We start from the raw sequence: 23,391 nt of genomic DNA, 5'->3' as shown, positions 1-23,391 counted from the left end.
GTAAACTCTTTAAAAAAAGAGAAAATTATGAAAAAATTATATTTTAAGAAATGCAATGGTTGTTCGTTCTTTCTTTCTTTCTTTCTGAGGGAGAGGAGAGAGCATGAGTGAGTGGGGAGAGGGCCAGAGGGAGAGAAAGAATCTCAAGCAGGCTCCACACCCAGTGTGTAGCTGACACAGGGCTCACATCATGACCCTGACATCATGACCTAAGCTAAAATTAAGAATCAGATGCTTAACCTACTAAGCCACCTAGGTGCTCCAGTTTTTTTAATTTAAATTGACCAGGGTTCCTGAAAGCCATAATTCAGCCCTGGTCTTAATAGCCAAGCTTCACTGAACCCCTCACCACCGTGGAGAGCTCTCGCTCAAGCCCTTTGCCCAATGGCCCCGGCCTCAGAAGGGACTAACTGGAGCCCAGTGGGTGGGGGAGAAAGGGGTTGCTGGGCGGCCCTGCAGCTCCTACCCTGGCAGGAGACAGTTCAGATGGTCTGATGATGGGGTGGGGGAGGGAGAGGTCAGCTTCCGGTGTACCCTTCCTCTGCCTGGGAGGAGAACAGCCCATGGCAGGAGGCCTCCTATGAGAGGGGACCAGGACAGAGGACCAGACCAGTCTTTCCTGCACCACACTTCCCCTTCTATCCCAGAGAGCTGCCCAGGGATACTGAAATTCTGGTTCCCAGGCCCGCCCAAGCTGATGAGTCACTGAGTCTGAACCTCCAGGGGAAGGGCCAGGGCTGTGTGTGTGACAAGTGTCCCCATATGTGGGGCACTTGTTGCTCGGGCCATCTCATCTCTACAAGCCCAGCCCCCTGGAGCAGACGCATTGTTCTTCCCATTTCTCTGGGGAGGGCCATGCTGGTCAGAGAAATGAAGAGCTGATTCCAGAGGCCACGACCGGACAACAAAACCAGGACACCAGCATGGCTGCCATCAGCACCCGGGAGAGAGGGATGCCTGTGGGAGTAGGGCTATCCTGGGCAGCCCTGGGGTGACAGAGGCTGCTGGGGCACCATGCACCGACGGGGGTCTCATCCAGACTTGCGTGTGAACCCCACCTTGGTCATCTGCCAGCTGTGTGACCTGGAGACTCATCCTCCTGAGCCTCATCCTCCTGAGTCTGAGTCCTCTTACCTGTAAAATTGGGATAGTCCATCCCAAGTTTTGGGGGAGGTCAGGACAGCACCAGCCAAAAGGCACACCCCTAAGGAGTGGCTATCATCTCTCCCCACATGGAACCTTTCCTCCCTTCTGGCTCCTCCTCGTTCCCTTGCATCCATGCCCTTTTCCAGCTGCGTCTTTGTGCCAAACTAGAGGTACAGGATGGGTCTCCCTCAGAACAGGGTGCCTTCCCCCAACTCTGCCTATCCCTCCTGTCCCTCTGTGCCCACTTCAGTCCTCAGGCCCCTCAGCTGGAGGGAGGAGCCCGCTTTGTACAGAAATTGGGGACCCACCAAGGAATTCTAAGAAGGGAGCTTGAAAAATAATTCCCTCCACCCCAACATCATTTCCTTATTTCGTAAGGGGACATTGTGGCCCTCTCTTATCTCAACCCCACTGACAAGAGGCCCTTTGGTGCTCCTAGAGGAGGACAGGGGCTGTACCCTGAGCAGCCCTCAGCACAGCCTGAGAACCCCTTGCCCACAGGACAGCGGTGCTGTCCACCGAGTTCTGGCGGCTTTGCTAAAAGGAGACAAAATGAAATTGCATTTGCTCTCCACAACTTGCTTTGACTTTTGTTTTCCTACAGATCCTGCTGATGCTGCCAGGCTGGGTTCTGGGATCAGGGTGGTGGCAAGAGGAGAGACGAAATGCAGAGTTGCATTAAATTATGGTAAAAGACTGCACTGCAGAAAGACCAGGGATCCAGAGATCTTTGCTCTGACCTTGACCCTGGGGACAGAGTGCCCTGGGTAATGAAGAACTCCAGCCCTGGAGTCAGACAGACACAAGGTCAAATCCCAGCTGTGTCATTTACTGGCTGAGCAACTTTATGCAAACGACTTCACTTCTCTGAGCCTCCAAATCCAAATCCTGCACCTACACCAAGGAGGGAAGGCCTGGGCTCAGGGTAAAGAACAAATAACAACACCCCCCCCACAGCACTGTCGCCCTCTAGTGGCAGGGTCTAGCAAGAGCAAAGATGAACATTTCTGGTGGTCTTGTTCTAAGACCTGAACAAGATCTGAACATTTGCATGAGAATCAAAAAGCTATGCTTTCTTACTGGACCTAAGAATTCTGTACAGCGGGGTACAGTCGGTTAAGCATCTGCTTCGGCTCAGGTCACGATCTCAGTGTCCTGGGATAGAGCCCTAGTGCTTCTAGCTCAAAGGATAGTCTGCTTCTCCCTCTCTCTCTCCTCTTCTCTCTTCCCCTCTGCCCCTCCCCACTGCTTGTTCTCTCTCTCTCAAATAAATAAATAAAAACCTTTAAAAAATAATTTTGTACACCATATCTGCACTAAGAAAATACTGTATTTTCCTCGGAAAAACAATTTTTAAAACATTGGCAAATACGTGCATGGTTGCAGGTTCTTAAAATCCCAAATATTTTCATGTGAAACCAGTGGGCTGTTATGCCCTCGTGCTTCTTATATACTGGAAAATCCAGTTGTTTCCTGTCTGTCATCTGGAGCCCCCAGAGCTCCCTGGATAAGTCACTCCATCTTGTAAAGGCCATGCCGATGACAGCCGTTGTTAGCCGGGATAAAGGCAGAGGTGAGGTGTGGGGATCTCTGACAGCAGCCTCTCCTGTTGGCTGCCCTGCCCACGTGTCCCACCTTTTGAAAAGTCTGTCTTGGGCCATGACCAAGTGCTGAGGCAGCAATAACTCTCCCCCAGCACGCTGCGCACTGCGCGGGTCATAGCTCACCCTCCCCGCCTCCCTCCTCGCTGGGATTGAGAGCCCTACTCATCATCTGGCTGAAGTGTCAAGGATCTCCTTTCCTGGAGGAAATTAACTTGCATTTTACACTTTACACCCATAGAAATTTAATCATCCGCCATCCCCAGGCTGTCCTGTGTGACAGAGAAGTGGCTGCCGGCCCCACTGCTCTATGAAATACGGCCCTCCCTGTCAGTCCAGGGGGACTGGGGGAGGGGGGCTTTGGGCACCCACAGAGAGCAGGTCCTTCTAAGCATGCCTCTGAGTACAAGCCTGAGGATTTGATCCCCTAGAAGGGAACTTAGAGGTGGCAGGCTTGATGAAGGGAAGAGAAGGCTAGGAAATGGATGCTGGAGGGCCACAGGGAAACCACAGATGATCACCAATCCCCCTTCTTCATCTCTGGGTCAGGGGGATTAGAGCTGTGACCGAACCCTGCTCTCCTAGCTGGTGACTTGGGACAAGTCACTTAATCTCATTGTGCTTCTGATGCAACAATATGGGGAGGTTGAAAACATTAAATGAGTTCACGCATTGCACACAGTAAGCACTCAACATGGCTCACATTATTACGTTATTATCAGACTTTGTCATCTCTCCCCAGACAAGTGCCACAACCTCCCTGGTGCGGCCATTTCCAGCCCAGCCACCAGGGCTCTTTCTAAAGGGACGGTGGCCCAGTCAGTTGAGTTTCTGCCTTGGGCTCAGGTCATGATCCCAGGGTCCTGGGATAGGGCCTTGCCTGGGGCTCCCTCCTCAGCAGAGAGTCTACCTCTCCCTCTGCTCCCCAGCCCACTTGTGCTCACACTCTCTCTTTCTCAAATAAATAAATAAAATCTTTAAAAAAAATAAAAGAACTGTCTGGTCACATCTCCCCATCTTCCCCCACCCCCCCTTTACCTCCCACCAGCTTCATCTCCTGCCTCCTGCCTCTCTCCACCCCATGCTCAGGGCCGGGCAGACTCCCTGCACAGCTCCCTGCACTCCCTGAGGGCCTCCTGCCCTCTCTCTGATTGCACAGTCTTGCTCTGGTATTGCCTCTCCTAAGAGGGAATGTCTTCATCAAGTGCACCATGTCCCTCCCATCTGGCTCTCCTCTGTGTGCTCTAAGGGTAACCCTGTCCCAGCCCAGATCACATGGCAGGATGGCCCTTTTTTGCCAGTCCCGTCTGCTCCCCTGGCCCTTGAGCTGTCCAGAGATAGGACAGAGGTTTGCCTTCATCCCGGTGTCTGGAGGGCAGAGGCCCAGGTCCTGGGCAGGGGACAGGAATTCAGAAAGCAGTACTTGAATTAACAATGGTCACTTTCACATGAGCTGAGCTCAGGGCCACAGGCTCTGAACTCGGCTGGGTGCAAGTGCCTGGAACAGGGCAGTGGGCATTATGTCCTGGGTGGTTCTTAATCAGGGCCCACCATTAGGGTCACAATGCAAGCAGACATTTCGACCCCTCCCTGGAGCCTGGGGCTTGCTTGCACTGTGGACTTAGCAGTGGGAATTAAGGCTCTCTGATTCAACCACGCTGCGGAGTCAAGTGTGGAGACCCCCCAGCACCCAGGACGTGGCCCCTCTGTGACGCAGCTCAAGCTCACTATTGTCACTTGCCCTGAACACAGACCTCTTCACCCAGGCCTCGAAGCATCTTTCACCCCTAGTGGCCCAGCTACCTGGACGCCCAGCCTCACTCCTACCTTAAGGAGAATGTTCTCTCACTGAAGAAGGCCATACACATTCCCACATCTTTGCCTGGAGGAACTTCCTGAACCCAACTCTCTCTCTGTCCTTGAGGCCCAGGTTAGGAGGCAGGGAGAGAAACTGAGGCAGAGGTAGACTTTATTGCTCCACTGTTAGTGCCAGGCCCCTGATGAGGCACTTTAAACCCGGTCCCTGGAGCCAGTTTCACACCCATCCACCCACCTGCATTGGTGACTGGTGATTCCCACTAACCAGTCCTGTCTGGGATGAGTAGGACGCCCACTATGAATGTCACACCACTTTGCAGCAGTGGCTGTTCCAGAAGTAGAAAGGAACTGGTAAATTTAGCTTCTGTAACATATGTCATTTAACTGAGCGTATGAAAACATGATCATTTCAACACGAGGGCAACATTAACCGTTGTTAATGAGATCTTTTTCTTCGTTTATGCCACGTGCTTGGAATCCAGCGTGTCTTACACAGGGAGCTTGTCTCTGTGTGGACCAGCCGCAGCTCAAGGGTTTGGCAGCCACACCTGGCAAGTGGCCACCGCAGAGCCAGACTTCCCGAGGTTCTCCTGGGTGTGAGACACCCCCTTTGGAGTTTCAGTGTCCGGCTCTGTAAGAGGTGCCCCTGCATCCAGTGTGCTGGGGTCACAGCGGTGAACCAGACTCCCCAACGCCGAGAGGGCGTGACACTGCACATTCACAAACCTACAGATCTGCTTGCTTGCCTCCTCCCTGCAGGGATGTGCTCTGAGCTCCTGGGAGGTTCCAGGCCTTAGGGAGATTCTGGGAGGACTAGAGGAGCTCTAGTTCCCACCACCGCCTTCCTGACTGTAATGTGGAGTCAGGTGCACTAGGTGGCGGTATCAGGACGCATTCAGCTTTCAAGTGTTCCAGGCCTTCATGCCTCACCCCCAGACCTTCATATCCTTCCAGAGCTCAGGCTTCCCAGGACCTCCCAAGATTCTCTGATACCTCAGATCCCCATATCTCAGAATCCCACATCCTTAAATTCTAGATCCCTCAGACCCTCCAACTTCCCAAACACTAGATTCCCAAATCTCGAAACATCCCAGCACCCAGACCTTTAAGACTCTGACCCTCTATAACCTGGGGATCCACCGCTTCCAAGCCCCTGAATCCTCAGACCCAGATCTCCCAGACCCCATAGCACCTCCAGCATTCCCAAACTCTGATTCTCAGACCTCTAGGCTCTACAAACCCCTACCAAGTGCCTGCTGTCTTTAGACCCTTCTGGACTCTAGAGACTCCAGTTTCCTGAAAACTATCAGACACTACCCCCCATCCACCGCCACCCCAGACCTCTCCCCATCTCCTAACCCTACAGACCTCTAGACCTCCACACCCCTACCAACAGCTACAAACCTCCCAGTCTGCAACCTTCCCCAAACCTATTGGATCCCCAGTTTCCCACACCAAGATCCAGGTCCCCTGACTGCCACTTACCACAAGAAGCTCTCTTGGAGAGCTTTGTGCTGGGCTAGTGTGGGCTGACCACCCCCTGCACTGTGACATGACTTCTCTCCTTCTACTTACTGAGGGCCACAGCACCTAGGCAGGAGGGCCAGAGCTGGGAGAGATCCTGTCTTGCAGAGATGGGCAAATTGAGGCTGGGAGAAAGAAAACCCTTGCTCAAGGTGTCCAGCATGTGAGTAGATGGAACCCAGACCCCAAATTCCTGGCTCCTGCGGTTCTTGGTACAGCATACATGGTCAGCAAATGCTGGCCATTATTATTCCTATGACCCATACTGTTTAGCCACCCATTTTCCGGCCCCACCTGGAGCTGACCTTTCCAAGACCCAATGCGGGACCATTCTATCTTCCTGGGACTGAACAAGCAGAACACCTCCTAATTTAGCAAATCTGCAAATTTAATTAACAAGCTGTTTATCTTCCCGGCCCAGCGATTAATAAAGGAGTCAGGCAGAACAAGACTCCACACAGCTCCACACCATGGCCTGAAAATGCCCCTCCTTCTGCACAAGGGGCATGGCCATTTATCAGAGGGACAGGGCGGGATGTACTTACATAGACCAGAGGAGGGGAGGGAAGAGAGAGAAAAAGAAGGAGAGAAAGCAGGGAGCTACACGGCATCACCCCCTAGGCACCTTGCCCTCGTTCCGTGGTTGCATGGTTGGGCACTGAACACTTGCTGGGTGCCTGGCAATGTGTTGTAGGGATGCTCAACAGCACCGGATGGCCACCCGCCGGACTTGTGAGCAGCAGGGGGACAAATGCAGCACATAGGCTGAAGTCATCTTTTCCAACATTGGAATTAATTGGACAAGTGGCTCACCAGCCAGGGCCGGCTGTATCCCTGTTCTGGGGAGAATGAGCAGTTAAGCGGTGGGTATACTGCCATCTGGAGCTGGGGGATCCTTTCAGTGAGGAGGCAAGAAAGCCACCGTTGGTGCTCGGAGGCGCCTACTTGCTGGTCTGTGTAAGTTGGAGCTTGGTGGCCACAGTCACTCCCTGCCACCCTCCCACACTCCCCCAAAACCCCAAAGGATTCTGGTTTCTCTGTAAGCTGCTCGGGGAATAGCTCCAGGACAGGGGCCTTCAGCACCATTCAGGTCAAAGCTAGGACAGCATTTGGGTGTTTGGTCTCCTAGACATGCAAAGATGGAAACAGACCCACCTAGCCCAGCATGTGCCTTTTACAGGTGAGGAAATTGAGGTGCAAAGAGGGCACTTGTCTCAGTGAGTGGCACAGCCAGCTCCAGATGTCTCCCTAGATTCTTTCCCCTGAATGCAACTGCACCCCTCAGCCTCATTATACCACCTTACCTGCTCCCTAACCCTCAACCTGGGCATAACCTTCTACCCCAGGCTTCTCATCTGGATACACACATACCTTGTGGAAGTTCAAATAAGTGACACACACTGGGATGGACACACACACACACACACACACACACACACAAACTCGGGCTGATTGAGAGAGAAACGCTGAAGCATCCACCACTCACCTTGTTCTGCCAACTCTCTCATCTTCACTGCCTCTTCAACCCCCACCCCAGCCTCTGCCTTCTCCAAAATGGCAACTATCCACTTTGCTTCACAGGACACCGAAAAAAGAGCAATAGGAGGGAAATAGACTCGCCACTACTGAAGGTCACCTGGCTGGCCAGATCCCCCATGTTCGCAGCTGTTAAAATGGCAGCACTGTTGGAAGGGCCATCTAAGACCCTCCTCTGTACTCCCTCCACAGGATCTGCCCCTTTCCCACTTTTCTCCTACCTGCAGGCAGCACCACCTGGTTGCCTCTGCTTGTCTCCTTATCTCCCAACTCGAGGGAGGTCTTAGGGCCCCATTTGCATGCATCTCTTTTCTCCCCTCCGGGGAGTTTTCATGTCTGTTAATGCTATCGGTGGTTTTCATGTGGTCCATGAACTGACGGCTCCCAAATTTATGACTCCAGTGCTGGAATCTCCTTGAACTAGAGCAGAGTAAATATCCATCCTTATGGGAGTTCTCCACTTGGATGTTTATATAAGCCCCCCAAATTTAATAGGATCTCAGAACAAACTCTCACTGTTCCCAGCTCTAGTCAACTTGCTGTTGCCCATCCCTGTTGGCTGCAGTGACCAGGGCCATGCCACTCTGGCCACCTTTACATGGGCTGGACAAGCTGGACATCCTGCCTCTGGTCCACACACGGTAGGAGGTGTTGGCAAAACTGCTCAGCACCTGAGCCTGAAGCCTCTGAAAGCATGGGGAGAAGTTAATACCCGCAGGGCCCCCCTAGTCCAGTGGGGGCAGAAGCGGCTGGATGGGTCTCCCCTCCTTCATCCCCAGGTGTTGGTTCTGAGATGCATCTCATGGTGTCCTTCAGGAGGTCTCAACTTGATCGTTGGTTAGCCAATAACTGATAATCACTGATAATTCTAGCATTGGCTCTCCCTACCTTCCAGCTTTCTTTCCTGCCGCCTGCACTGGCTGCTGTCTTCAGATCTGATCTCAGGGGAGCCAAGGCTAAGACCCAGGAAAAATTGCTGCTCATACCTCCTTTGAGAAAGAACTCTGCCCACTCAACTCCAGCTGTCAGCTCTTGAGTCAATGTCACACCGCTCTGGGGTGGCCCCAGCAATGACTGAGGGAGCATTGTCAGAGCCTGGCCCTGTCCCCTTACCTAGGTCTCCAGTGCTGGGCACACTTTGCTCCAGCAGCCACTGCTGGGCAGGCACAGGTTCTTAGAGGGGGAGGGCTCTACATTTCAGTCTGAAACTCCTCTGGCCACCTCTGGCATAGGTGAGAACCCTCTCCCCACAGCGCCCCCCCCCCCATACACTTCTGTGCCCTCTCTTCCTCTCAGCATCTGCTTCTGGACAGTCCAACCTAGGCTGTAGTTTGACAAGGAGCTGGGGCAGAGTGAGGACGCCAGTCAACTGGGCAGAGCTGAGAGAGTTTAGACAGGGGTGGGGGGTGGGGAACAGAAGATAATATTTCACATGGTTGTATTCCTACAGGGCATCCTGCAGCTGTGCCTGGGGAGGTTGAGGCCAGATTCTGAGCAGCTGGGATTTGAGAGTGCTGAGGAGGTGATGCTCGCCCTAAGTCCTGAGGATGAGCAGGAGTGGGGGTGGGGCAGGAACACGGGAGGGGTGAGGCAAGGCAAGCCAGGGTCCGGATGGGGCGGAGTGGGCAGGGGGAGGCCAGACTGGAGGCAGAGTCTAGGTAGGCTCGCTGCTGGGCAGGAGGGGTGACTGAGGTCAACTGGAAAGGCTGGAGGCAGGGAAATGTTCAGATTTGGACCTGGGAGGCCGGGTGCCGGCCGCTTTTGCAGAACTGAGAGAGTTTAACTGGGCAGGAAGGCAGGCAGGAGAGGAGTTGGGAAGCCCAGATCCAGGCCCAGACAGAGGCAAAGCAGAGGGGGACCCAGGTGGGGGTTGGGGGGCTCCTTTCCTGGCTTGGGTTTCTGCAGACACAGGGAGGTGGGAGACCTTTGTCCTCCTTGTTCCTCACAGAGGAGGAAGAGCAGGGAGGAAGCAAGCCCAAGCCCCTCTCAGTGTTAGAATTCATCACTATCTTTTTTGGTTAGAAATCGACGGCGGGAAGTGGCTCGGAGAAGTAAGATTTAGCCTTCCACACGGGCAGCAAGGAAGGAAGGGACCAGAAGCGCTTCCAACAGCTCATTTGCATTTCAAACAGCCAGTTTGTTTTATCTGCTAATTAGCATACTCACCCTCTGCGGAAAACGAGTCCATTAAAGGAGACTCTGCTCCAGGCCCAGCTTCTCCTTTAAATATTTTTAAAGTGCATGATTAATACACTTGCCCAGCGCTGCCTGGGACTGTGTTGGGGGTCAGGGGGCAGGTAAATGAAAGAAAGTGGCTGCACTGGGCGCTGACTGGCTGATTAATCACGGTCTCTTTTCTATAAATCACGGCAGATGGCAGGAGCCCGCCGCGGGTCCTCGTGGGGAATGAAGTACTGCGGGCAGGACTGGAATAGGGGTCGGAGGAGACCCCGGAAGGAAGGCCCTGTTTGCGTCCCTGCAGACCTTGGGCCCCACTAGCTCCGTGCTGCGGGGCAATTTCCAAGTTCAAGGGAGGCTGTGCCTGCTGGGAGGGCAGGAAATCTCATATTCCTCTTGGATTTTTCAGGATCCAAGACAGCATTTGCTGGAGGCATGCCTTACTTTGGGGTGGGCAGAGCAGTATTTGTATTTCTATTTTCCCATATTCTTCCGACAACCCGATTTTCCAGATGGGAATGTGAGGCTCAGCAAGGTTAAGGCTCACCCCTGGGGCAGTCTCCCAGGCCAGTCTCACACCAAAGCCTGCCCCTCACCCACCTTCTTTCTGCCCTTGGAGGGGAGCAGCATCAGACCCATCCATCCAATGCCCAGAAGCGTAGGTCCCTGGCATTGCCTCGGCTGTCCCCTCCCTCAGGACACTGGCCCTGCACGTGGTCAGCCTCCCTCTGCGCTGCCACATCCAGCTCAGATGTCCCTCTGTGGGGGCCATTCCAGGTTTCCCTCCTTCCAGAGACAAGTTCTCCTCCTCAGGCCCCATGGACTCTTGTCCATACTTGCCGAAGTCTGTGTGAAGTGGGGTTTTACGGGTCTCTTGACTTGCCCTTCTTCCCAGGGATAACGGGTTCCCTGGAGACAGGACCTGTGCCCGCCCACAGCTCTGACGCAGCCTCATGGTGGACGACGCACGGGTGTCAGGTTCTGGGTAGGGTGATGGTGTACAGTCACCTTAGCTAAGCTGGCACAGCAGTTTCTGCAAGTCCCTTCCCTGTGGTGATTCCACAGATGGAGATGGGGATCTGGGGAGGGGGAAGAGATGTGGGGGTGGTCACAAAGTCATGTTAATTTCCAGATGCCAATTTGACGTCCATGTGAGGTGCGGTGAGGGCTGATGGGAGCTTTGCATCATCTGCTCATATGACGGATGGTGTTTAAAGCCCCCAGGATGGATGAGAGAGTGATGGGAAGGGGTGGGGAGGTTGAGCCTGGGGCTCCCTCACATTTAGGGGTCAAGGAGGTGGGAGGAACCAGCAAAAAGATCCAAAGGGAATAGCCAGCAAGGCAGAGGGGGGTATTAGGAAAGCGAGTGTGAGGGGTTTGCTCTGTGTCTAATGGTACATAGTCCAGAATGATGTGTAGCAATTGTTAGAAACCTGTGGCTTGGGGGCTCCCACCACGCCCCAAAATGATGAGAGGAGCTCACTGTGCCTGGGCTGTTTGTACAACAACGTGGCTTATGCGGAACACCTGCTTTCCTCTTTCCGGGCAGGCCGGAATTTGGGGATGTGCAAGGGTGGGGGGGTGCTTCCATGGGCAGCACCCAGTAAAAATCCCCAGCACTGACACACTACAGATCTTCCCTGGTGGACAGAATGTCAAATTGCAGTGTCGTAATTTGCTGCAGGGGGAAGTAAGCACGTGCTGGGTGACTCCCCCTGGGAGAGGCTCTAGGAAGCTTGTCTGGTTCCCTCTGGACTTCACCCCATGCCCCTCCACCCTCCATTAATTTGCTCTGGATCTTTCTGCTGTTAAATTAAAAAATATCATCCCTGGGTATGCTGAGTTCTACTAGTGAATCATCTAACCCGAGGAGGGTGCCTTGGGAACCCCAACACAAATGGGTTAAGATTAATATACTATTATATTTTTAAAAAAGAAAAACTTCGACCTGGGACTTTCTTTGAAGAACCATTGTGTTTTCTAAAGCCAGAGAAACAAATTTATTTCTCAGGCACCTCTTTTTGGTCCCCCTGCTAGAATATTCCCCGTGGTTTCTTGCGCAGCTCCCAATGCTTCCCATCCTGCCAAGCGCGGATCAGCCACCCTCCTCCAGGCAGCCAGCTTGAATGCTCCCCCACTCCCTCACTTGACACCCAGGCTCTGCTTCAGCCTTGGCTGCTCAGTTAAATTCCAGTACCCCTGAAGTTGCACAGTCCAGCCGCTAATGCCTTGAACCTCTCCAGCTGTATGCTCTGGCAAGGACTTTCTCAGAGCCTTTCTCCTCCACAGGCTGGGGTGAAGGTCAAGCGACAGAATAGCAGGGTCCACTCTGGAAATGTCCACTGTGACCTGGGCTGCTGCCAGGCCTCGTTTTCTCATCTGTAAGGTGCAGAGGATGGGTGAGCGTCTGGAATTGGGTGGAGGGCTTCGCAGACCCTGGGATGAAATTCAGGGCTGGGGCAGGGAAGCCCCCAGGCGCTGGACCTGGACCGCATTCCCTGCCACTGAAGCACCCACCGCCCGCTGTCCATCCTGTGCAGGAGAAGCCCACTCTCACCAGGGGGCGCTGGCGGGCTGGCTGCCAGACTCGCGTCCCACCTCCCCCCCACCCCGTTCTGTGGGACCCTTCTATTGGGTTGGAAATCATGCTCTCAGGATCCAGTTTCAAATAGGCTTCAGAAAAGCCAATTTGAAATGCTCACTGTAGCTTTAGCTTTGGCTTTTAGAACCACACTACGGCTCTGGAAGTTTCCAGGGCTGACCTTGAACTCCAGCAGAGCCAGGGCAGAAAGAACACTTTTGGTAAAAGATTTAGTGAGCTCTTGGGACCAGGGGCTGTGCTCAGCATATAGTGAGGGTGTCTTCATCTCTCTCTCCTTTTGCTTGGGAAGATGGCACATCTTGGGGAAACGGGGCGGGGAGGGGGGCAGAGAGGGGGAGGTGGGGCCCGCCCAGGTCTGCAGCGGGGCCTGGGGCCTTTCCTCAGAAGTCCCCACACTGTGGCAGAGTCTCCTTTGAGGTGAGAAGTTAGAACCCGAGACCAAGTTCTGTCATTCTGTCAACCCAGGACCCTCGGGGCAGGTCATGCTTGGGCCTGGCTCCTCGCTGGCCCTGGACAGCAAAACACTCCTTGGCAGGACCGGGTCACCTGAGGCCAGCAACAGCCACAGCCATTCCTGGGAGAGATGCCCTTTTCACGGACTCCCTCATCAAACCCAAGCCCACACATCCCCTGAGAGGCCTGGCCTCAAGGTTCAGGGAGACGAGGGGGCCCTGTCCCCCAAGGAACTCATCATTTCCCTAAGGATGGCAGCACTTTGCCTTCCTGGGAGACACCTCAGCAGAGAGAGCCCTGGGGTGTCTGGGGGGCGGGTGATGGGGGAACTGACGGCCACAGATGAGCAGGGTTGGGGGGAAGGGGAGGAAGTTGTTAAGACAGAGAACGAGACAGGATGGGGAGCAGAGGAAAGAAGGGGCTTGCTGGTCATGGTGCCAGAGTTTAGACTTGATGTAATAGAAATAGGGAACCATAGTAGTTTCTTGAGTGAGGGAGTGACGGGGTGGGGGGCAGGGCTGAGACTGGGGAGGAGCAACGAAGGAGGTGGGTGATTGATGCAAGTCTGCACGGGTCTGTGACAGATCTTTAACCCACAAAACCCGCTGGTTCCAGTTCATTTACTAAATTAACCTTAGGAGCTGCCATCAAAAATCACATTTTCAAATGACGTGAGAAAATGTCCACAGCATAATGTGGAGTGAAAAACTAAGAAGCCGTCGAGCATGTGTATTATAATCTGATCATGTACGAGAAGTCCATGTGTCTGCTTTTGTTGGAACACAACCAACATGGATTGCTTTATGATGAAGACTTATTTATGGTGTTTTCTGCTTTCTCTTTCTGCGTCCAAGTATCTTCCTTCATCTCCTGGGAGGATTTCTGCCTCAGCCCCTCTGCCCATGGAGGAAGAGGAACTAGCTTTTGATCACCAGTGATTTATTTAGTCTCTAGATTTCAGGGCCCTTCCAAGGCCATCAGGAGGCACCAGGGCAGAGCGGGAGGCCAGGAGAAGCTGGGATTGGGAGGGGCTCCTCTCAAACAAGGGGACGATTCTGGAACGGGGCTGGGTAGGGGGAGGTCAGGGACCCAGAGGTCCCAGGGAAGGCTGCAGACATCAGTGGTCACATCAGGGGGCCTCTTAGGAATGTTCCTACAGGTGCCAGTTTCCAAACCCACAGAGATTCCCACATCCAAGAGAGATGTTCGTGTGGCCCTGGTGTCTCTTCCGGGTCACTTATGTGGACAAAAGTGACAGGAGACTCAGGGCTCCTCGACCGCTCAGAATCCACCCTGAGCTGAGTGATAGCCCAAAAGTACGTGCTGTTTCCTGCAGACCCAAGGTAGCGGCCAGAGCAGTTTCCCTATCATACACACTGAAAAAAGAAAAGCAGAAAAGAAAAGGAAAAAAAGAACCGAGTTTGGAGGGACTATACTGACTCTTACCAGCAACTCTCTCTACAGGTGGGATTCTAGTGGTTTTTCTTTTCTTCTTAACAGCACACTGTGGTTTTCTAATTTGCTGCAATGAGCAGATGTGAATTTTAAAATTAGAAGAAAAAATAACCCGATTGGAAAAACTCACCCTGGGGAGATCAGGCGTAAGGGGACAAGGACAGAGTGGTGTCATCGGAGGGACGGGGCTCCCAGAGTACCTTCCGTACTGGCTGCGAGACAGAGACCCGAGGCACCTGTGTGGCACGTGCACACCCCTCACCCCTTCCTGACCAGCTGCCACCCCTCCCCCTGCTGTCACTCACTCCTGGAGGCCAGATGGTGCCACCGCCACGTTTCCAATTAGAGGCCCCTCATTACTGGCCAGCTGAGGGGACCGGAGCCTGTGCAGTGCCCGCCAGCCTTCCCCAGCCCCCAGTTGTCAAAGTGGGTTTAGGGCTTAGGGTTCCTTCCAAGACAATAAGGACATCTTATACTTTCCCGATTTCTCCCTCCCACGTCTTCCCCATCCTGCTTCTCCTTGTGGGTCTCATCTTCCTGTTATGACACCTACATCCTCCCAGTATCCTGGTTACAGGATTCATCCCAATTTCTTTCCTTTTCAACCCTGACAGAAGCTGTCAGGTTCTAAGAATTTGTTCTCAAAGTCTTGCCCTGTCCCCCAAACCTCTCCCCGCCTCTCCATGCTCTGCAGTTCCCTTTTTCTCACCTGCTCGTGTCCATGGCAGTGGCTTCCTTGCTGGCCTTTCTTCTGTCCACCGCCCACAATGCCATGCCACAGGAAAGAAAAATACTGGGACTGTGCTTGTCTACTCAAAATGACTTTGATGACTCTTTCCTTCCCTCCCACCAAAGCTTAGAGGATACCATCTGATTCCCTTTTCCCGCAGCTCAAAGCTGGCTGGGATCAGTCCTGCCGTGGAAGGAAACACAGCACACACATCATTACTCCAGCCCTTGCCCCCAAGGCAGGCATTACTAATCGATCCCAGCACTCTCCCTCTGCTGATCCAGGAGGCGGCTTCAGAATTCTCTTCAGGACATGGTGAAATCAGGCACCTCAAAACAAAGCTGATGGAAGCTGGTCTTCTTGAACCCACTCCTCACCTGAATGTCTGTGTCTCTCCTGCCCACCCGACTCCACTGTCCAGTCACAGGGCAGGGTTGATAGTAAGGCTAGCTACACGCTACACGGGTGTGGGAAGCTGAGAGATAATCCAAGGCTAGCATATACTCCAGGACTCACAACGGAGTAGCTGTTACACCCTCTGACTGAAGAGGCCAGAAACCTCAAAGGGGAGAGTTGCATTGAATCATGACCCAAAGCTACTCCCACTGAAGGGAGCCAGTGGGGAATAAGCAGCCTGGCCTCCTTCTGCTGCCTCCCTCACATCACATAACTTGGGCTTCCCATTCCCCAGAGCCAAATAAAGCGGGATGGTGAGAGAGCCCATTGGAGGGAGCAGGGCTGAGCAGATCTCGGAGATGTGGGAAGATTCTAGCCCACCGAAGGGTTCCCTGCTCAGCCCCACAGCAAGAACTTCTCATGGAGAGAATTTGAAGGCCACCATGCTTTTGTTCAGAGAAGCTTGATACATGACAAGTAAATGACAAAGAGTAGGACAAGGGCCAGCCTCCATATAGGTACTCAGAACAGAGAGAGTGGACGTTAATGGGTGCATAGATCAGGGAAGGCTTCCTGTAGGAGGTGGGGCAGAGCTGGGTTTTCAAGTGAAGGCAGTGCTCTTGTTCTATAGCTGGGTAAGTCTTCACTTGGGACAGGAGCCTGATTTTCTCTGGATGGGCGGGATTGGGTTGGGTGATGCCTTGTTTGGATTGACATCCAGCCCCATGGAGAAGAGAGAACAATTTGCAAACCCCATCATGGTCCCCACCTGCAATCCACAGGGGCTATCTGTGGCTACCATGAGGGCCACCTTCTTTCCACACTGCTGAGGGAAAACGGCCCCCAAGAACCACACTGCCTGCCTTCCTCATTATCGGGGTGGAAATTCTAAACAGCCTCCCCACATCATGGCCCAGATAATCATAATAAATTGTAGCATTTCAGAGCCCACAGCCCAGAGCTGGCTGGGGCACATTAGCAAGAACCTCAGCTCGCAGCAATATGCTGCCACAAAATAAAAGTGTGGCCTCAGACCTCTCGGCACCGACCAGCGGCACCCCTCGTCGATTTCTGGTCCTTTCCTCAGCCAACCTCATTAGTCTCACCCAAATAGGGTCCCCTAATGATGCTCCAGCAGAGGTAGGGGCACACGTCCTTATGGTCTGGGCAGCCGGTCCTCCTAATAAAAAGTAATAATAATAATTAAGAACAACCTATTAGGTTCCTTTCCCCCTGGTTCCCTGCCCCCCAGCCCCCCAAACTGGCTCGGGACCAGGAGTGCCGGCCAGGCCCCTGCAGCGTCGCTCGGGATTTATTCTGAACACGCCGCCCTGGCAAATGGCTTCACTCCTCCTGCCCCCACCCACTAACGAACATCTGCTGGTGGTTCCTGGGAGTTCAAGGGCTTTGGGGGGTGGCTTGGAGGTGGTGCAATCAGAAACCAAACCCTGCTACCACCTCTACTCCGGAAAGCCAGGAGCAAGCCCGCCTCTGCGCCTTTGGGTCCATGTTCTTCCTCTGAGAATACCTGTTCACCCTGCCAGCCCTCCTCAGTCCCCCAAAACTCAGCTCTGTGTACCCTCCTGTGGGTGCCTTTCCTAACACGCCCTCTGGTTTGGGCTCCCTTTCAGCTTCTTGGATGGAGCTTTTCATTGTCGGGTTCTTGGTTGTTTCTTTGAGGCCAAGGGCTTGGCGCCAGGCATCAGGTTCCCTGATTATGAGTTTGTTCAATGAATCTGTGTGATGGAGAGGATGCTCAGAGAAGGACTTTCACAACTGAACAGAATGTTAACATCTTAAAATCCTCGCTTTGGCTAAAGGCTAGCAGGAATGGAATTCAGCTCCTAGAATTAGCAGGTTCAAGGGTGGTCTCTGATGCTTGCTTTCCTAAAGACATTAGCTACACGTGGCCTTTTACCCACAACAGAGGCAACACCAAAGGCTTCAAGCCACCATGGTGATGGCCAGAGCCCAAGGGGGCATGGCCGTGGCGAAAGGCTAGGAATGTTCCTGGGACAGCAGCATGGGTGGGGACAGAACAGCCAGGCTTTCTGTAGAATTTCTGGGTCTTCCTGGTCTTGGTAGGTGATCTGCTGGCCAGTCAGACAGCAAGAGGTGGGTGGGAAGAGGGGTTGGGCTCAACCTTTCCCTGGGAAGTCTCAGTTGAAGAGGGGAAGGCTTGTGCCTTCCTTTTCTTGCCCAAGAGGTGGTGGGGAAGAGTTTGGTGAGGGTTGGCTCTGGGGGCAGACAGCTGGCAATGAAGATGAAAGTGTCTTCAGGAGCCTGGCTGGGTGGTTGGTGGGTCATTTGGGTGCCAAGGGCCAGCCTGGTCCCAGGTAAACAGAGGGCCCTCCACCTTGGAATGCAGGAACGAGAGGAATCCTCCCTATCACTCTCCTCCACAGGATCACGCATCCAGGCCCAGATGCCTCGGAGGCTTGCTCTGGCTGGTTCCTCTCCCCCCAAGGGGCAGGAGAAGCTTCCTTGTGCGTGAACACACACACATGTGCGTATACACACGCAGCGGACGCTCAGGCACTTCAGAAACATTTTTAAACACTCAATATCTGTGGCAAAGCCCCTCTCCTCCTGGAAGACAGTAAGGACTTCCTCATTCATGTATCTTGAGGGCATTTTCTGGGCATTTGCTCTCCCCCTCCATGCCCGCCCCAGGCCAGGGGCTGATGTGACAGCAAGCAAACTCTCAACATCTCGACCTGTGTGAACCTTCCAGGGTGGAAAGAGGGCTAGACGTGAGACAAACACACAAATCAAAGGTATCATTACAGAGCAGGACAAGTACAAGGACAGAGCATGTCTGTGTCCTGGGAAAGGGTGGCAGGGTCTTCGCCCTGTCTGGGTCAGGGAAGGTGTCCCTGACAAAGTGACCTTTGAAGTAATGGCTGGAGGATGTGTAGGGTTCCCCTGGTTGGGGGCATAATGGGACTGGGAGGTGAGGTTCCAGGGAAAAGAAACTGCCTGGGCCAAGGGCCCAGGCTCGGCTGGAGACTGCTGACATGAAGGCCAGGTTGGTGAGAAGTGGGGTGGGCAGCAGACCCCTAGAGGATGTTGTAGGATGTTGGCTGTTGTGGTGGGTACAAGGGAAGCCCGATCAGATTTGCTGGTATTGGGGTACAGAACCATAGGAAGGCAGAGCAGATGCAGAGGGCAAGTCGGGACTTTCTTATCTCAGTCCTGGTGAGAGGTCAGGAGTGTATGCTAAGCCATTTGTCTGCAGAAACCTTGCCGACAGTGGCAGTGGGCTGGCTAGGAAGCTTCTAGAAAAGGCAGAGTTGGGGCTGCTCCCTGACTGCCTGACTTACACAAAAGGGTGGAGGGGAAGCCGGGCAGGCCCAGGTTTGGGGACAATGCTGCCGAGGGTGCAGGGTTATGGTATCGCCCAGAGAGTCCCTGGGGTCGAAGCTGGGAGCGGGGGTGAGGCTGGCGGGGCTGATGCAGAGTCGGGGGCGGGGGGCTCCTGGGCTCTGCCACCTGGCTGGGCTCCAGACACACCCATGCTCCCTGGCCCTCACTCCATGTCTCTCTTTCTAGCACCTTCCGGCTTCCTACTGACTTCCAAGCAGAGATGAGCATATCCCAAACCAGAGCCACAAACAAAGCAAAGCTGTTTTTAAAACACTTCTATGAAAGTTGGTTGTTTTTTGGTTAAAATATGAGGGGTAGTCACAACAAGTAACAAACTTGGAGCATGGACATGAATTGGAAACTTGAAAGAGGAGTTAAGAGCTGCCCGAAATGGTCCACGTGAGGCGGACGATGACCTCCATGAAGGTACCGTCACCGCGCTGTCTTTTAGTCCTGCCGGTAAATGGCCCCAGTCTGAGGCTCCACCAAGCCCCGGGGAGCCTAGAGGCTCTGCATTACCTCCTGGGCAGTTCTCCAAGAGTGGCCCAGGACAGTAACACCTGGGAGCTTGTTAGAAACAGTACTTCTGGGACGTGAGGGGGAGCTATGACCTCCATCACCCCACTGATCGCCAGGGTTGATTGTGCTGATCCAGCTGGCTGGGCAGGTGTCCCCTTTCTCCGTCACAGCTCCATGCAAGTCCCTCCCGAAGCTGCAGGCTCCACTGCTGGGCTGAAGAGGGTGGCCTTCCCCGATACAGGAGGACCGCTCTTCAGTCAAGGGAACACGGAGCTGCTCTCCCCTGCTAGAACACTGCTAAGCCCAGGTCATGATCTCAGGGTCCTGGGATTGGGCCCTGCATCCGGCTCCCCGTCCCTGCTCGGTGGGCTCAACGGGGGAGTTTGCTTCTCCCTCTCCCTCGCCTCCTTGCACATGCTCTCTCTCTCCCTCTCAAATAAATAAACACAATCTTAAAAAAATAAAGTGTACAATTTAGTGACCCTGGTGAGCCCACCACGTTTCGTGACCACCACCTCTCTCTAGTCCCCAGATGGCTTTATCTCCCCAAAAGGAAGGAAGGGAGAAGGAAGGATGGAAGTAGGGGAAGAGCCGTGTTTATGAAGCGGTTACTCCCCATTCCCCCTTCCCCAGCCCTGCAACCACCAGTCAATACGTCCCGGCTCCGTGCCTGCATGTGCCTATTCTGGATATCTTACGCAAGTAGAATCATACGATGGGTGGCCTTTTGTGTCTGGCTGCTTTCATTTGACATCACGGTTTCGGGATTCATCTATGTTGCAACACCCATCAGCGCTAGAGTCCTTGGTATATTTGAATACTATTCCGTGTACGCATAGACCACATGGATCTGGATTCCCATAAACCCCCAGGTGATTCTGAAGCATGCTCAAACCCTGACCCAGCCGTACGGGGGGTCAAGTCCCCTGGGGGGATGGCGCCCCTAGCATGCTCCCCCAGCCCCCTGGATCCACACGCTGCAGATCCCACATCAGGCTGTAGAACCACTCCTCGGGGTTTGAAAACTGGCTCTATCACTAACTAGCTACAGGGGAACTACTAAGTGCTCTGCTCTCCCCAGGCCTCAGTTTCCCCACCTATAATAGGCAGTGGTGAGGAGTAAGGAGCACCCAGAACTGGGCTTAGTCAGGATAAATTGTTGTTTGATGGGCCCCTAGGAAGTCACCATTTGGGTAGCTTGAATGATATCGAATATACCTGGGGGCAAACCTGTGTGGGTTAAAGATCGGGTGTTTTATTTTGAATCTAAGAGAGGCCACTGGATGTTTCAGGCAAGTGAGTGAGAAGAGCCTTTGTATTTGATTAAACAATTCCTGGGATAATAGGCCAGAGGTGCATATTCCCCTCCTCGGGTTACTGACAGCCCTCATCCCTATAGGGTATTGGACCTCCCAAGAGATAGCTGAATCTGGGGGACAACCCGGCTGAGACCTCACGGGACCCCGTTCTCACTGAACTGGCCGTCAGCTCCGTGAGCTAGGTGCCGTTCTTATCCCCATTTTATAGATAATAAGACTGAGGTCTCGAGACAGATTCCAACCCATCTGCTAACACTGTGCATTTCCCTAGTCTGTGATGTTGGAAGATGGTACCCAGCATCTCAGGTCTAGGCCCCCCAGTGTCCAGACTGCCTGGATCAGTGTGGAGCTATTCAGGTAACTGGTCACACAGGTAGCTGGTCACACATCAGAGGAAGATCTGGAGCAAGAGGCCCCCTTGCACACTTCAGTAGCAGTCCCCTAAATACTTCTGGGTGTGGGCACCATTTTTGACACACTCTCGCTGTGTGACCTTGGCTAAGCCACTTAACTTTTCTGAGCCCCTACTTCTTCACCTACAAAGACAGAATAATAATAGCCCCTCAGGGCCATGGGGACAATTGGACGTAACACCTTGCTTTCTGCTCCAAAAGGCTGGCCATGTAGGGTCACTAAGTCCCGGCCACCCGCTGACATCCCAGGCTGACATCCTGTCCCCACCCTCCCCCCGCTCAGCTTCCTGATGCATGGGGGGATAGAGGTCTGGGCTGGAAGAGACCAACTCCACAGTGCCAGTGGGCAGCTCCTTGGCCCCGGCAGCCCAGGTGAAGGGCAGACATGGACTTGAAGGGGAAATTGTCGGGCCCGCTGTCCCCGGAACCTCGAGGAAGCCAGTGACACAACCAAGTGTGGACATTAATGCAATCGAAGGGTAATTCAATCACTTTATAGAAGTTGATCTGTCCTTTTTATTACAATTACTGTCGGCTGGGGTGTTTCGTTCCATCATGGAAAATAAACATCATTTATCATACTTGTAAAGATTAGCCCCCGACAGCTACAGCTCTTGCTTTGCATAAATGTGTATTAATGTGGGCCCTGCCCGTCGTGTGGGGAGAAGTCTATATTTCACAAGACTGATTAGGTCCCGTCACCACTGCTTTAAGTAATGTCTTATCATGACTGATACACCCCGACTGCAAAACAGCAGCCGGGGGGAGGGGGAGAAGGGGCCGCTCCCAGCAATTTATGGTGGCACAGGAATGAAAAGCAGGCCTAGGGAGGTGGGCATCTGTTTCCTCCAGGCCCAGGCTCATCCCTGATGCTGGGGACTGCCCTGGTCACCCTTGTCCCAGGGTTCTTGACTAAGAAGCGAGCACTGCCCGCAGGATGTCAAGGGCCAGGGAACCCGTGGCCCACTGGCCACTGCTGAGCGCTCAGCCCAGCCCTTGAGTGTCCTCCTCCGAGACCCCACCAACGTTCTACTGCTCCTCTCCACCACCTCGGGGCAGCTGACGCTCCAAGCCCTTCTCTGCCAGGAGCCCCTTTGCATCGATTCCCTGAAGCTTCCCCTGTGTTCACCCATGCCCAAGCTGAGGTCCGCCCTGGTTGTCCCTGGCCACCACTGCTGATGGCCAGATTGGTCTCCAGCCCAGATGTCTCTCCTGGGCTTAGCCTGGCACTGTGACCTCCCACCCAGACATCCTACCATGGCACTAACCTACTTTGTCCGTCTTCCCATCTGCCAGCCACACGGGGGCCAGCATGGAAATGCTACCATAGCTCTCTGGGGACTACACGTTGCCCCTGGGACCATGCTTAAGATCCCCCAAGGCAGGCTGTTGGGCTCTCCTCCGCTCCGCCCACAGCCAGACCCTCCCACCTCAACCAGGCCAAGCTCGTCCCCACTCTGTCACTCACACACTCAGCTTCTGGGCCCGCTGTGGTGACTTCCCCCCCGCAGCCAGCCAAGAAGCCCAGTTCCTCCGCGTGGTCCGAGCTTCCCCCAGCGTGGAGAGGCCGTCCCCGTGAGTCCTCCAACCCTGGCGCTTCTCCAGCTTTCTTCCCAATTGACACCATGAGCAGGACTCTAGGCAGAAAAGGTGGAAGACTGACTTCCTAGGGCTCATGCTCACACCGCAAGTCCAAATCTTGGTGCCGGAAAGCATTTATATTTTTATTGGTTTTTATTTATTCACACTACATTTGTGAATTCCTTTGGGTTCTATAGTTCCATAAGAACTATAAGCATAGGGAGTTTATACCTAGTTTTATGTGCTCCTATTTAAGAAAAATTACAGTAAATATAATGGAAGATACTAGAAGTCATTTTCCTTTGAGAGAGTCTGTCCATCACGGGGAGGGCAGGGATTTCGTCTGTCTGTCCACCTATAACGTAGCACCGTGTGTGGCACCTTGTAGGCACTCATTGACTGTTTATGACAGTTTATGAAATGAGTGAATGAAACTGTGAGCATGAGGGCATCTGTGTGGATGGGGGATGGGAATCTTGGAAACTCCAAGTAGATGGCAAGTGGGTATTTGCTAGGTGAATGAATCAGGGGCTAAAGGAGCAGACTTATGAATGAGTGAGTGAATGAGGGGCTGTTCAGGGCCATTGAGAGCATGAATCGAGGCAGGTGGGGGCAGGGCTCAGTCAGGCATCTGTCCATCTATATGTCACTTGAAAGATGATGCTGGCCTGCCTGGCACGGGCCTGGACCTGAACGCCCTCTAGAGTCTGCGGCTGACACAGTGTCCTCAGACCCACCTGGTCCTCTCCATCCC

Source organism: Mustela nigripes, chromosome 3 (assembly GCF_022355385.1).
Source record: "Mustela nigripes isolate SB6536 chromosome 3, MUSNIG.SB6536, whole genome shotgun sequence".
NCBI classification, from domain to species: Eukaryota; Metazoa; Chordata; class Mammalia; order Carnivora; family Mustelidae; genus Mustela; species Mustela nigripes.
Note: the sequence above shows the minus strand (reverse complement) of the source record.